At 50.1% G+C, this 16,558-nt stretch overlaps 1 long non-coding RNA gene across 1 annotated transcript; it reads right to left on the minus strand.

Annotated features, from left to right (window-relative positions):
* Positions 1 to 1,646: 1,646 nt before the first annotated feature.
* On the minus strand, positions 1,647 to 11,101 carry LOC116976764. Its single transcript, XR_004413046.1, has 3 exons — positions 10,989 to 11,101; positions 10,662 to 10,664; positions 1,647 to 1,657 (listed from the first exon to the last, which is right to left on the minus strand). It is a non-coding gene; the product is annotated as an uncharacterized LOC116976764 (long non-coding RNA).
* Between the last annotated feature and the right edge of the window lie 5,457 nt (positions 11,102 to 16,558).

The following is a 16,558-nucleotide window of genomic DNA, read 5'->3' on the forward strand; positions in this document are numbered from 1 at the left end:
ATTCACAAACAGAACTGTCCTGGCAGACCCATTGTTTCTGCTTGTTCATGTCCCACCAAATTAATTTCCACATACCTCGCCTCCATCCTATCCCCTCTGGTCCAATCCCTCCCTACCTATGTCCAAGACACCTCACACGCTCTTCGTCTCTTCAATGACTTCTGTTTTCCAGGCCCCCACTCCCTCATCTTCACCTAGCAGAGCAGAGCAAATCCAAGGCATAGCTATGGGCACTCGTATGGACCCCTGCTATGCCTGCCTCTTTGTAGGGTACGTCGAACAATCCCTGTTCCAGGTGTACACAGGCTCTACCCCCGAACTCTACCTCCACTACATTGATGACTGCAACGGTGCTGCCTCCTGCACCCATGCAGAACTCACTGACTTCAACTTCACCACTAATTTCCATCCTGCACTCAAATTCACTTGGACCATCTCCGACATCTCCCTACTGTTTCTAGATCTCACCGTCTCCATCACAGGAGACAGACTATTGACCGACATCAATTAAAAACCACTGACTCCCACAGCTATCTAGACTACACTTCTTCCCACCCTGCTTCCTGTAAAGACTCTATCCCCTACTCCCAATTCCACTGTCTACGTTGCATCTGCGACCAGGATGAGGTTTTCCATACCAGGTCATCAGAGATGTCCTCATTCTTTAGGGAACGGGGGTTTCCCTCTCCCATTCTAGATGAGGCTCTCATTAGGGTCTCCTCATTATCCCACAGCTCCGCTCTTGCCCCCCCCTCTCCCCTATTCGCAACAAGGACAGAGTCACCTTGTCCTCACCTTCCACCCCATCAGCCGTCGCATACAGCATATAATCCTCCAACATTTTCGCCACCTCCCATGGGATCCCACTACTGGCCACATCTTCCCATCTCCACCCCTTTCTGCTTTCTGCAGAGACCATTCCCTCCGAAACTCCCTGGTCAACTCGTCTCTTCCCACCCAAACCACCCCTCCCCAGGTACTTTCCCCTGCAACCGCAGGAGATGCGACACCTGTCCCTTTACCTCCCCCCTCGACTCCATCCAAGGACCTCAACAGTCTTTCCAGGTGAGGCAGAGGTTCGCTTGGACCCCCTCCAATCTCATCCGCTGTTCCAGGTGTGGACTCCTGTATATCGGTGAGACCAAGCGCAGGCTCGGCGATCGTTTTGCTGAACATCTCCGCTCAGTCCTCCTTAACCTACCTGATCTCCCGGTTGCTCAGCACTTCAACTCCCCCTCCCATTCCTAATCCGACCTTCCTGTCCTGGGCCTCCTCTATTGTCAGAGTGAGGCTAAATGCAAATTGGAGGAACAGCACCTCATATTGTGCTTGGGTAGTTTACACCCCAGCGGTATGAACATTGACCTCAAGTAACCCCGGCATTCCCTCTCTCTCTATGCCTGCCCCGCCCAAGTCGCACTAGCTTCTCATTTTCACCCTACAAACAGATTACTCCAGCTTTTTGAGTCTATCTTTGGTTTAAACCAGCATCTGCAGTTCCTTCCTCCACAGTGTACAAGAGGCCTTGTGTCACAGCGCCACCAAAGGAAAGTGCCAGGCACTGCAGGACACCAAGTAGCCAGCTTTCTGACTTTAAAATAGCAGGCGCTGCAGACTAATTAGCCTCCTTCCCCTCTCGTCTACCCAGAGGCTGTCACTCCCTTCTCACTCCAGAGTTGTCCCAGTCCACCCCGGGTTGAGCAAAGAGCAGGGGAGGTGGAGCGGCAACACGTCAGGGTGAATGGGACACCGACACAGAGTGTAAGACAATCTCTTGCCCCTTCCAGCCCAAGAGGCAGAGGCTACAAACCACCCAGGAGAAAACTAAAGGGGGAACTGCAAACAAAACGCTAGGTACTTTTTAACGTTCTGTAAATACCAGCGTGACACAGACAGCAGCTAAAATTAGAGCCGGTCTCTCTTTCCGCCCGCTCGCAGCTGAACTTTACACAGCAGGCTCTGCGGCACTGTCACCTTCGTGAACTTAGTACAGTTCAACCGTTTTCAGAAAGTACCTAACCTCTTCCCTCTTCTAACCCGGCCCTTCCTTCCTGACCCAAATGCTACACTGCATCTGCCCATTGTTAAAAATCCACCTCTCTGTTCTGTCTAGTGTTATCACAGATGGATAGCTGTTGAACTGTGTGGGGGGGGGGGGGGGATTGGGGCCCAACCTATCTCCCAGACCCTGCCCCAGATGGATGCAACTTGGGGTCAGTTGGAGATCTGTAGACAGACTGGTCTCTCAACTCTGTGAACCATTGACCAAGCCTTCCCCATCTCGGAGAGTTCACTCCATTGGAGGGCAGTAGGGAGATGGGCAGGCAGGAGCAGGAAACATCAAGGCCTGTGCTCCAATTTCCAATCATCATTCTGCAGTGGACATATTGAGAAGTGGGGGGGGGGGGGCAGGGAAGGGTGGCGAGCAACACTGTGGCAGATCCTTCAGCAGAATAGCCTTCTGATGGTCATGTGTAGGAAGGAACTGCAGATGCTTGTTTACACCGAAGACAGACACAAGAAGCTGGAGCAACTCAGCAGGACAGGCAGCGTCTCTGGAGAGAAGGAATGGGTGACATTTCGGGTCGAGATCCTTCTTCAGAGCAAAAGTCACGGGAAAGGGAAACGAGATGTATAGATGAGGATGTAGAGAGATATAGGGACCTTTCCGATATGTCACCCATCATCGTTTATATCTCTAATTTCTCTTTCCCGTCACTTTCAGTCTGAAGAAAGGTCTCGACCCAAAACGTCACCCAGAGATGCTTCTCTCCGGAGATGCTGCCTGTCCCGCTGAGTTACTCCAGCATTCTGTGTCTGGCTTCAGACGGTCATCTGCTCGGCCAATTGCCCTGGTCAGGGTCAGCCGGTTTAGAAGTAAGGCAACAAAGGCGGAGCAAGTGGGTTGAGCGTGGCTGAGAATCGCACAGTGCAGGCACCGCTTGTGTGTGATAGATTGCCCTCATTACCTGGAATGTGGCGTTGCTCAAATCCTCACTCATTTCACCCACAAAGTATTGAGGGAGACTTCATTCAGCGCAGGGCACATTTCATTTCAGTCAATAAACATTCAGTTGGTGGAGAAAATCTGTTTCATCAAACTGGAAAAGAGTATTCCTCATTTAAGAGTGAGGCGCAGCGCAAATTGGAAGAACAGCAACTCATATCTCGCTTGGGTAGATTACATCCAAGTGGTACGAACATTGACTTCTCTAACATCAAGTAGCCCTTGCTTTCCCTCTATCTTCATCCCCTCCCCCTTCCCAGTCCTCCCACCAGTCTTAAGGGCCTGTCCCACTTTCACAACCTAATTCACAGCCTCTGCCACTTTGCCTTTGACTCATACTCGCAGCAGCATGGTCGTCACGAGGTCGTAGGTAGGTCGTGATGCTAGTCGTAGATACTCGTGGCATCAAGTAGGCCGGGGCGTTTTTCTAGCCTGATGAAAAATGTCCACGAGTAAAAAAGGTCGTGAATTAGGTCGTGAAAGTGGGACAGGCCCTTTACTGTCTCCGACCACATTTTATGTAGTCCCCTGACAGCAGTCTGAAGAAGGGTCTCAACCCGAAATGTCACCCATTCCTTCTCCCCAGAGATGCAGCCTGTCCCGCTGAGTTACTCCAGCATTTTGTGTCTATCTTCCTCATTTAATCAAGGTGGGAATTTTCAGTATGACCGGACGGAGGGTCCCTGTTTTTTCAGGACAAGGGTTTCTCTCTGTAACTGGACTGAGTCCATGATCAATCAGGGCGGGGATTCTCAGAGGGTCAGCCTCTGGATGTGTGTTTCTTTCTTCTCACCTGATTTAATCTGCCGATCAGCTATCTGGCGCGGACTCAATGGGCCTGAACCCTGAAGCTGGAGAGGATGTTGTATTGCGGACATAAAAGAACATGCAATCCACCATTAAATCCATTGGCCATCCATCTAAAAGCAAACTACTACCACAAACCGTCAGATGTCTGACTAACTTCATAGGCATAAGTGATAGGAGCTGAATTAGGCCATTCGGCTCTTCAAGTCTGTATCATTCTTTCCCTTCTAACCCCATTCTACTGCCTTCCCCCCATAACCCCTGACACCCGTACTAATCAAGAATCTATCTCTGCCTTAAAAATATCCATCGACTTGTCCTCCATAGCCTTCTGTGGGAGATAATCCCACAGATTCACCACCCTCTGACAAAATAAATTCCTCCGCATCGCCTTCCGAAAGGAACGTCCTTTAATTCTGAGGCTCTTCCTACTCTCCCACTCGTGGAATGGGCTTGCAATCTATGCCCACAGATGCTTTTCACACCAGTCCTGCGGACGTCACCTGTTTATGCCTTCAGCTCATTTATTTCAGCTGGCTGACAAAATGTCCTCAGCGTTACATTATCCTTCAGCAGCATCAGGAGACGAATGCCGCATCGGATTGCAGGACCCCCCTCCCCAACATCACTCTGGGGGCCACCTTCAGCAGAAGGACGTAACGGTTCAAGATGGCTGGCTCTGAGCTCAATGCTGGGCCTGATCTCAAATAAGGCGAATAGATAGGGAAAGGCAATAACTGAATGAGGAACACAACCCCCAGTAACATCAATACCTTGGCTGGGCAATGGGAGGGTGTAGGAGGGATTGTGGTCAAGGAGTTGGCACTGCAGTGAATGGGGACAAGCGGTAAAGTGGTGAGGCCAGGATTATGGTCCCATCACCGGGAATGCTGTAAGTCCCGACAACTATTGTGGCATCTTTCCCCTTACACGCATGATAGCCATTCATCTCCCTACATCCAGGCTCAGCTTGGGACCGATCGCACCGGCTCCCATTGCCCCAATTGGTGCTGCCTCCCACAGTTGCCCAGGCCCTTGAGGATCGCGGGGAAGGGCCGGTCGACAGTGAAGTGGGGAAGAGCAGCCGGGCAGAGCCGCGCCACCGAGGAACTTTGGGAGCAGCGCGGAGAGGGAAAGGCGGGCGCGAAAGTGAATTGCTGGATGAGGGAGAGTTTGCAGCTCGTGTTGGGATCAGTTGTCCGGGTTTAGTTCGCTGCGGTAACTCAGTCACCACTGTTGGGAGACTGGGAGCTCCATCCCCATGTGCCTGCTGGGATCCGAGTCCAAACCACAGGGGTAAATGTCTAATGTCTGAGCTTGGTGTGACTGCCTGTTTCTACATTTCCGTGAACTTCCTTGCAGATATTCCTCCAGCTTCACCCACCCACCCACCCCGCTGAGACGGCCCCTCCCCTCAGGCATGGTAGAGCAACACAGCACTGGAACCGGCCCTCCAGCCCACAAAGGCCTGTGTTGAACATGATACCAAGTTCAACTATTGTCCTCTACCTGCTCGTGGTCCATATCTGTCCATTCCCCGCATACCCATGTGCTCCTCCAAAAGCATCTTGAACGCCACTATTGCATCTGCTCCGCCACCAGTCCCAGCAGCACGTTGCAGGCCCCGCCACTCTCTGGGTAACTAACATCTCCTTTAGACTTTCCCCCTGCCGTCTTAAACCCATGCCCTCTGGTTTTTTACATTTCTACTCGGGGGTTAACGGCCTGACTGTCAACCCCATCAATGTGGATGTCGGTGCAGTCTCATTTAATAGAGAGGGCAGGGCAAAGGGCCCTCTCCTGTCCCCCCACTTTCCAACTAAAAGGTCGGAAGGTGGCCTGTCTCTGACGCTAGGCCAGACAGTGATCATCTGTGGGTGTGAGTGGGAAAGTGTTCATGTGAGTGAGTGCGTGTGGCAGGGTGCATGAGTTTGCATTGGGAGGTGTGTAGCTTGAGTGCATGCGTGCGTGTGCGCGCGTGAATGTGTCATGGATGTGTAGGTGTGGATGTGTGCTCGTGAAAGTGTCACTGCGGGGATGTGATTGTGAGCGTGCGTGTAAATCCGAATGATGATGATGATGATGACAGTGTGCGTGGGAGTGAGTGGGCGAGACTGCAAGGGTTTATAGTACAGATGTGAATATTTTGAGTCTGCAGAAGGGTCTCGACCTGAAACGTCACCAGAGACGCTGCCTGTCCCGCTGAGTTATTCCAGCATTTTGTGTCTATCTTCGGTTTAAACCAGCATCCGCAGTTCCTTCCTACACATACTCAGTAGTGAGTGGAGTTACGAGTGTTTGAGTAATTGTGTGTTGGAATGGTCTGATTGTGAGCGTTTGAGTATGGGCGTGTGGTTGTGAGAGTAAACAGGTGGGTGCAAGTGGGAGAGTGCGAGCGGGACTGAGTGTGCAAGTTGGTGTGGGTGAGAGTGTGCGCAGGGTGTCTGCGTGTAAGTGTTAGAGGGGAGGTGTGTGGGCAGGGGGTGGGTGAGCGAGTTTGTGCGAGTGTGAGTGCATGGGTGTGCGAGTGTACGAGTGCTAGAGGAAGTGTGCAGGTGGGGTGAGTGTGCGAGGAGGCATGTTTGAGTGTACAGTGGTGAGTGTGAGCGAGTGGGCCTGGTTGTCAATGCAGGCGCTGTGAGAGATAGATTCTTGATTAGTACGGATGTCCGGGGTTAAGGGGAGAAGGCAGGAGAATGGGGTTAGAAGGGAGAGATAGATCAGCCATGATTGCATGGCGGAGTAGACTTGATGGACCGAATGGCCTAATTCTGCTCCTACCACTTATGACCTTATGAGGGAACGAGCAGCTGGATTTGTGCTGTCCCTTCTCCAGCCCCATCCCCACCCTCTCACCCCAACATCTATCACAGGGCAGGAGGTTTCCACACTAGCCAGCAGTCAGGGGTGGTGAGGGGCTGGCAAGAGGAGGCATGAACTATTTCATCCCCGCTCCCCTCTCCGGCCTGTCACATGGTTTCACTGAGAACAAGGCCCGGGTTCAAACAACAGTGGCAGGAGCTGCCAAAGTGCTGCTCTGTGGCTGACCTGCTCGATTGAGACTTCTAAGCACATTTGTCCAACAATCAATCCTTTCTTGTGCGACTGCCTCCCTGGGACGTTTAGGATTTGGGTTTGAGATGCCAGGTCAGGCTCCCTGTCACCAATTTGCTGATGGGATAGGTAACACCCCCCCCCCCCCCCCTCATCCCCCAGGCCTGTGGGCCTTGTGTGCTTACACTGAGGGCGGCACGATGGTGCAGCGGTAGAGTTGCTGCCTTACAGCATCTGCAGCACCAGACCCGGGTTCAATCCCGACCACGGACTACGGGAGTTTGTACATTCGCCCCATGACCTGCGGGGGCTTTCTCCAAGATCTTCGGTTTCCTCCCACACTCCAAATACGTGCAGGTTTGTAGGTTAATTGGCTTGGTATAAAGGTAAATTATCCCTAGTCTGTGTAGAGGATAGTGTTAGTGTGGAGTGGACTCAGTGGGCCGAAGGGCCTGTTTCAGCACTGCATCTCTAAACTAAACTACCACCCATGGTCTTCATCTGACCCCCCTCTTGCTCAGACAAGGGGCAGGCATGCTTTCATACCGGGGTCAGTGGGTGAGAATCCCAATCACCCCGTCCTTCATTGCAATCCTACTGACAGTAGCACCCACCCCACACTGCCCCAATCATTGCCCCTTTGCCAGGGTTACATCTGCACCCGGGTGGTATTAGGCTGGGACGACGCGCTGTCTACGGGCACCCTGGGATATTTCCGGGACTGCTGGGCACTGCGGGGGGTGGAATAGACAATAGACAATAGGTGCAGGAGTAGGCCATTCGGCCCTTCGAGCCAGTACTGCCATTCAATATGATCATGGCTGATCATCCCCAATCAGTACCCCGTTCCTGCCTTCCAGAGAATTCCACAGACTCACAACTCTCACGTTGTATCGCAGTTGTCAAGTTGTATCCTCAATAAGGATTGCGAAATAGTCATTTAAGAATGACACAAAAAGCTGTAGTAACTCAGGCAGCATCTCTGGGGAGAAGGAATGGGTGACGTTTCGGGTCGAGACCTTTCTTCAGACTGAATTCAGCCATGATTGAATGGCGGAGTAGACTTGATGGACCGAATGGCCTCCTCCTGCTCCTGTAACTCGTGAACCTATGAGAAGGCACCAATGCACACAGGTCAAAGGTGCTGCCGGTCCCAAGCAGCTCAGCTTTTGGAGGTGGTGGTGGGAAGTCGCTGTGAAGTGACCCTCCCACTCTGATTCATGGCACTCCCGACCCTCCATGAACGAACGGCTCAGCAATTGCCACACCATCGTTGCCACGGGAGTTGCCAAAAGGCATTGCCTGACTATTAAATAACGTCTTTGTTGCATAATAATATCAGAGATACTTGATGGTCAGCAATCACTCAACGAGGATGGCAAGGCTATAGGAGGGTGTGAGCAACTAGGGAAACATGAAAGAGAAACAGAACATGCTGGGGATACTCAGCAAGTCAGGCAGCCTCTGTGGAGGTAGGAAAACAGATAACGTCTCAGGTGAAGGACACTCCACTAGAACTGGGACAGTGAGGACAATCGATCAATTGGACTGATTGATTGGAAGATACAACATGGAAACAGGACCTTTGGCCCATCATGTCCAAATTGTCCTTTGATCACCAGTTCACCCTAGTTCTACATTACCCTACTTCCACATCCACTCCCTACACACCCGTGGCCATTTACAGAGGCCATTTAAACTACAAACCCGCATGTCTTTGGGATGACTGGGTCGCCTGGAGAAATCCCACGTGGTCACAGGGAGAACGTGCAAACTCCACACAGATAGCACCTGAGGTCAGGATTCTGCAGTTGTACAGGGCCCTAGTGAGGCCACACCTGGAGTATTGTGTGCAGTTTTGGTCTCCCAATTTGAGGAAGGACATTCTTGCTATTGAGGGAGTACAGCGTTGGTTCACCAGGTCAATTCCCGGGATGGCAGGACTGTCACAAGTTGATAGAATGGAACGGCTGGGCTTGTATACTATGGAATTTAGAAGGATGAGAGGGGTTCTTATTGAAATATATAAGATTATTAAGGGTTTGGACACGCTAGAGGCAGGAAACATGTTTCCGATGTTGGGAGAGTCCTGAACCAGGGGCCACAGTTTAAGTATAAGGGGTAAGCAGTCAGCAGAAAGACAATACATGATTACAATCGATCCATTCACAGTGTACAGATAAATGATAAAGGAATAATGTTTAGTGCAAGGTGATGCCAGCAAAGTCCGATCAAGGATAGCCCGAGGGTTAGGTAGACAGTAGTTCAGCACTGCTCTCTGGTTGTGGTAGGATGATTCTGTTGCCTGATTACAGCTGGGAAGAAACTGTCCCTGAATCTGGAGGTGTGCATTTTCACACTTCTATACCTTTTACCTGATGGGAGAGGGGAGAGGGGAGGAGAGGGAGTGGCCAGGGTGCGACTGTCAATGTATCAACTCTGTCACTGTCTCCAGTTCAGACAGGATGTTGTTCAGTATATGAGCAGTGGACATGTTCAGATCATCACTCGTACCACTACGAGCAGTGCAGTTGTGTCGCCCTGACCCCCACCCCCCCCAGGACCTGACCACACTGTGTTGCACAGCGGGGGAGTTGGGTCAGAGCGATTGCTCCATGCTGCGCAGTCACCAACCCAACGGGTGGAAACAATGTGGTGTCCATGAGCTGGGGGAAACGATTGTGTGGTGGTGTCAGCGGAAGGAAGAGACAGTGATGGTGGTCACATGACCAGCTCAGGGGCGGCTCAGTCACTGCACCCAGGTAGACTGGACACCAGATAACATGGTCACTGTCAGCACAAAATATGTTGGTGCCCAGGGCTCAGCTTTGATGTGCACCATAAAGACAGATCACATCTCACACTTGCAGTGGAGTGCTTGCCTATCTCCCTACAAAGAAGGGTCTCGGACACCATGTGCGTAGGGGAGAGGGTAGGGCTGAAGATGTCCTGATTGGGTTGCTTCTGGGCCTGGCCAAGCTGGCCATCCGCCAGTCACGGCGCCAGACGGAAGAGGGCTCTGCCCGAGACCGGCTGCCTGCCCTTTTTCTGGGGTTACGTCCTCGCCCGAGAGGGACTAGGCGCTGTACACAGGCACCCTGCAGGGCACCGCGGGGGGTGGAGTGTATCCTTGATAAGGATGGGGAAATAGTTGTTGAAAAAACATTTGTTTGACTTGTATTGTGGTGGTGGGTTGTTTTGAATAATTTCGTATTGTAAATAGCATTGTAAATACTTGAATATATATTGGTAACAAAGAGGAGAGGGGATTAGTGTTACTTAGCAGAGAAGGTGGGGGAATGGATAGGACAAAGGGAATAAACATCTCTGGTAGGGTCAGGGTTGCTGATGATGAAGCCTGTGGGAAGGAACCGCAGATGCTGGTTTACATCGTAGATAGACACTAAATGCTGGAGTAACTCAGCGGGACAGGCAGCAACTCTGGATAGAAAGAATGGGTCGAGAAGGTCGAGACCAGTCTGAGGAAGGGTCTCGACCCGAGATGTCACCCATTGCTTCTCTCCAGAGATGCTGCCAGTCCCGCTGAGTTACTCCAGCTTTTTATGTCTATCTTTGATGATGAAGCCTCCTAGTCGATAGGTCGACGAGGGGCATCTAGAGAGAAAACCAGCAAAGGGGTGACGTAAAAAACTGTGAAATGCCTCTCAGAAATGCCCAGTAAACCGGGCAGCGTCAGTGGAGGGAGAACAACAGCGTGACTGAGTGAATATTACAGCCGGACCACCCACCGCATTGTTCTCTCCCTTGCTGCCTCATATCCAGCTGCATCCACGGCCTACTCCACACTTGGGAAGCCCAAACCCCTTGACATTGGGGATGGCTTCACATCTCCTTTAAGACTAGTAACTACCGCCAAGTATAGAATACAGAATCAGTCTAACCTTCCATCAGAGGGTGAGGGGAGTGGACAGTCAGTACCTTTCCCCCAGGTTGAAAATGTTGAAGACTATAGGGCGTAGCTTTGAGATGAAAGATGGGTAAAGTATAAATAAGATGCATGGGGCAAGTTATTTTTACACAGTGAGGGGGGTGCTTGGAACATTCTGCCTGGGGATGGTGGTGGAGGCAGATGCAATAGTGGCATTTAACAGTTTGTGACAGGAGCATGGACATGCAGGGAATGGAGAGATATTGGTCAGGTGCATGCAGAGGAGATTGATTTAACCTGGTGTCATGTTCAGCATGGACATTGTGGGCCGAAGGGCCTGTTCCTATGCTGTGCTGTCACGTGGTCTATCACATCACGGTGCCAACCTTTTCCAGTATTTGTCCAGCAGCAGTCCAGTAATTTGAAGGATCCTTACCGCTGTGAGCAATCCCCAGTGAGAAATCAGATGGGGCACAGAGAAAGATACACCTGCTTTTTCACCCCTCGCTTGGTTGTTAGAATGACCCAGTCAACCCATGTCACCGCTCTGCAGGAGCAATATCATACAATATACGACCACACTGTTTAAAGTGCCTTGAATAAAACCCAGCAAAACCCAGGGGACAAGCAATGGTTTGGGGACATAGGTGGGTAATTGTGAGCAGGTTAAAGGGGGGCGAGAGGGAGAGAGCAAGGGAGAGATGACGTTACAAGTTGTCAGTTCCCTTGGCAGGGTATGGATCGGACTGATGCATTGGTCATGAGCCAAGCACCCACCCTCACCCCCCAAGGAGGAACAGAATCTGAACATCTTATGTACCTTCGGTAAAGTTCGGTACAAAAGACATTTGGGCACGGTGACCCAGGTTCGATCCCAACAACGGGTGCTGTCTGTACGGAGTTTGTACATTCTCCCTGTGACCTGCGTGGGTTTTCTCCGAGATCTTCGGTTTCCTCCCACACTCCAAAGACGTACAGGTCTGTAGGCCGTTCGGCTTGGTATCAATATAAAATTGTTCCTAGTGTGTAGGATAGTATTAGTGAGTGGGGATCACTGGTCGGTGCAGACTCGGTGGGCCGAAGGGCCTGTTTCCGTGCTGTATCTCTAAACTAAACTATACCTATACTGTACTAAACTAAACAAAACATTTAGACAAGTGCATGGATAGAAGTGTTTGGATCAAATGCAGTAAAAGGGGACTAACTCAGGTAGGCAACATAGTCGGCATGGATTAGTTGAACCAGAGGGCCTGTTTCTACACTGTATAACTCTATAACCCAGAGCGATCATGGTCCCAGTCCATAGCTCCCTGAAAGTAGCAACAACTCTTGTAGATAAAGAAGGCCTGTGGTGTGCTCACCTTCATTGGTCGGTACATTGAGAATAAGAGTGAGGGAAGTCAAGAAACCAAGAACCAAGATGCAGCTCTATAAGACATTGGTTTGGCCGCATTTGGGGTATTGTGTGCAGTTCTGGTTGCCCCATCATAGGAAGGATGATGGGGCTTTGGAGAGGGTGCAGGAGAGGTTTACCAGAATGTGGAGGGTCCTGGCTGTAAGGAGAGGTTGGACAAAGCTGGATTGCTTTTTTCTGAAGTGTTGAAAGATGATGGGAGACCTGATGGAAGCACGTAAAATTATAAGAAGCATTGATAGGCAGACAGAGACCCTGGTTCGACTCTGACTACGGGTGCTGTCTGTATGGAGTTTGCACGTTCTCCCTGTGACCTGCGTGGGTTTTCTTCGAGATCTTCCTCCCACACTCCAAAGACGTACAGGGTTTGTAGGTTAATTGGCTTCGGTCCGTATACTTGGTATAGTGTCAATTGTCCCAGGTGTGTATGTAGGCTTGTGTTAATGTGCGGGGATCGCTCAAAAGGCAGCCAAAATCATCAAGGACCCACACCATCCTGGCCACACACTCATCTCACCACTGCCATCAGGAAGAAGGTACAGCAGCCTGAAAACTGTAACGTATAGATTCAGGAACAGCTTCTTCCCCACAGCCATACGACCACACTGTTTAAAGTGCCTTGAATAAAACCCAGCAAAACCCAGGGGACAAGCAATGGTTTGGGGACATAGGTGGGTAATTGTGAGCAGGTTAAAGGAGGGCGAGAGGGAGAGAGCAAGTGGGAAGAGAGACAGGGAGAGAGGGAGGGAGAGAGAAAGAGAGCAAGAGAGGGAAGAGAGACAGAGAGAGGAAGAGAGACAAGGAGAAGGAGAGGGGGAGAGAGGGGGGAGGAGGAGAGTCTCTCTCTCTTCCTCTCTCCTCTCTCTCTCTCTCCCTCTCGTCTCTCTCTCTCTTCTCTCTCCCTTTCTCTCTCTCTCCTCTCCCTCTCCCCTTTCCCTCTTTTCCTCTCTTTCCCTTCCTCTTTCTCTTTCTTCCTTTCTCTCTCTCCTTCTCGTTCCTGCTCGCTTTCTCTTTTCTCCCTTCTTTTCTCCCTTTTTTTCTCTTTTCTCTTTCCCTTTTTCTCTCTTTCTCCTTCTCTCTTCTTCTTCTCCTCTCTCTCTCTTTCCTTCTTCTTCTCTCTCCTCTTTTTTTCCCTTGTCCCTGTTCTTTCTCTTTTTCAGTTGAGTTAATTCCATCCTCCCATCTCCGTCATGCTGCCAGTGTTGAACGTGCCTGTACCACAGGCCTGGGTACATTACGACTGACTATTTTGTCGACCGAACAAGCTTGAGTAATTGGAATCAGACAGCAGTAATGAAGCAGAATGGCCAGTTACTGTAACCGGTATGGACATGAGCCATATGGATGAGGATAGATTTGAGATTGCATCAGACGCCCCACAGTGGTACAGCTGGAGTAGACCAGTGTAGGACTGGGGTGAGAGGTGGTGGAGTGCTTGTGTCTGGCAAGTTACCTGTGCTAAAATTCAGATTGAGTCCTTGGACATCAAGTCATATTGAGAGGCTCTGTCCTTTCAACCTTCAACCAGAATCATCATACCACAACTAGAGAGCAGTCCTGAACCACTATCTACCGCACTGGTGACCCTCGGACTATCTTTGATCTGAATTTACTGGCTTTACCTTGCACTAAACATTATTCCATGATCATGTATGTATACACTGTGAATGGCTCGATTGTAATCATGTATTGTCTTTCCGCTGACTGGTTAGCACGCAACAAAAGCTTTTCACTGTACCTCGGTACACGTGACAATAAACTAAACTGAAACAGAATGCATGAATCCTCATCGCTCATACGGGAGCTCTGTGAGACCCTCTCTCACTGCTCTCCCCCAGTGATTCCTGCTGTTCTTCTGCTTTCTCCCACCCCCATCTCTCTTTCCATTTTCTCCCCCCTACTATAATCAGTCCGATGATGGATCCCGAACTGAAACGCTGCCTAGTTTAATTTAGTTTAGTTTAGAGATACAGCGCAGAAACAGGCCCTTCGGCCCATTGAGTCTGCGCCGACCAGCGATCCCCGCATATTAACGCTATGCGGCATACTCTGGGGACAATTTACAATTTCACCAAAGCCAATTAACCCACAAACCCGCACGTCTTTGGAGTGTGGGAGGAAACCGGGGCTCCCGGAGAAAACCCACACTGTCACGGGGAGAACATACAAACTCCGTACGGGCAGCACCTGAAGTCAGGATCGAACACGGGTCTCTGGCGCTGTGAGGCGGCAACTCTACCGTTGCGCCACCGTGCCACCTATCCATATTCTCCAGGGATGCGACCTGACCCGCTGTTACTCCAGCACTGTGTGCCTTTTTTTTTTGTAAACAGGAACCTGGGGTTCATTGTATCTACATGAAGACCTTTACTTGTTTACCAGTGGCATCAATAATCAAACGACTACTGTGATTCCAATCTGACAAGTGAATCCAGCTTTCCGAGGGAGAATTCTCCCCTCCTGGTGGGGAATGCTGATGACGTTACAAGTTGTCAGTTCCCTTGGCAGAGTATGGATCGGACTGATGCATCGGTCATGAGCCAAGCACCCACCCTCACCCCCCAAGGAGGAACAGAATCTGAACGTCTTATGTACCTTCGGTAAAGTTCGGTACAAAAGACATTTGGGCACGGTGACCCAGGTTCGATCCCAACAACGGGTGCTGTCTGTATGGAGTTTGTACGTTCTCCCCGTGGGTTTTCTCCGAGATCTTCGGTTTCCTCCCACACTCCAAAGACGTACAGGTCTGTAGGCCGTTCGGCTTGGTATCAATATAAAATTGTTCCTAGTGTGTAGGATAGTATTAGTGAGTGGGGATCACTGGTCGGCACAGACTCGGTGGGCCGAAGGGCCTGTTTCCGTGCTGTATCTCTAAACTAAACTATACCTATACTGTACTAAACTAAACAAAACATTTAGACAAGTGCATGGATAGAAGTGTTTGGACCAAATTCAGTAAAAGGGGACTAACTCAGGTAGGCAACATAGTCGGCATGGATTAGTTGAGCCAGAGGGCCTGTTTCTACACTGTATAACTCTATAACCCAGAGCGATCATGGAGTCCCAGTCCATAGCTCCTTGAAAGTAGCAACAACACTTGTAGATAAAGAAGACCTGTGGTGTGCTCACCTTCATTGGTCGGTACATTGAGAATAAGAGTGAGGGAAGTCAAGAAACCAAGATGCAGCTCTATAAGACATTGGTTTGGCCGCATTTGGGGTATTGTGTGCAGTTCTGGTTGCCCCATCATAGGAAGGATGATGGGGCTTTGGAGAGGGTGCAGGAGAGGTTTACCAGAATGTGGAGGGTCCTGGCTGTAAGGAGAGGTTGGACAAAGCTGGATTGCTTTTTTCTGAAGTGTTGAAAGATGATGGGAGACCTGATGGAAGCATGTAAAATTATAAGAAGCATTGATAGGCAGACAGAGACCCTGGTTCGATTCTGACTACGGGTGCTGTCTGTATGGAGTTTGCACGTTCTCCCTGTGACCTGCGTGGGTTTTCTTCGAGATCTTCCTCCCACACTCCAAAGATGTACAGGGTTTGTAGGTTAATTGGCTTCGGTCGGTATACTTGGTATAGTGTCAATTGTCCCAGGTGTGTATGTAGGCTTGTGTTAATGTGCGGGGATCGCTCAAAAGGCAGCCAAAATCATCAAGGACCCACACCATCCTGGCCACACACTCATCTCACCACTGCCATCAGGAAGAAGGTACAGCAGCCTGAAAACTGTAACGTCCAGATTCAGGAACAGCTTCTTCCCCACAGCCATCAGGCTATTAAACACAACGAATAAGTTCTGAGCTCTGAACTGCAAAAGACTATATGATTATTTGTTATTTGAACAATATTTGTTATTTATTGAACTTTTCCTATTTTTTCCCCGTTATATACATACTATGTTTACATATTCACATATTCTGTTGTGCTGCAGCAAGTTTGAATTTCATTGTCCCGTCTGGGACATATGACAATAAAACACCCTTGATTCTTGATCGGTGCAGACTCGATGGGCCGAAGGGCCTGTTTCCACGCTGTATCTCTAAACTAAACTAAAACTAAAGTCAGAACTTTTTTACCCAGGGTGAATGTGTCAAAAACTAGAGGGCATAATTTTAAGGTGAGAGGGGCAAAATTTGAAGATGTGCGGGGCACATTTTTTCACATGAGAGTGGTTGGTGCCTGGATAGCACTGACATGCTTGGTGGTGGTGGAAGCAGAAATGATAATTGCATTTAAGAGACACATAGATATGCAGGGATGAGAGAAAATTATTTTAACTCGGCATCTTATTCAACGTGGACACTGTGGGTCGAAGGGCCTGGTCCCGTGGTGCACTGTTCTGTGACTCTATGTAAACCATAGTTATAATTGTATTCCCATGGTAT

This window comes from Amblyraja radiata, chromosome 9 (genome assembly GCF_010909765.2).
Source record: "Amblyraja radiata isolate CabotCenter1 chromosome 9, sAmbRad1.1.pri, whole genome shotgun sequence".
Taxonomy (NCBI): Eukaryota; Metazoa; Chordata; class Chondrichthyes; order Rajiformes; family Rajidae; genus Amblyraja; species Amblyraja radiata.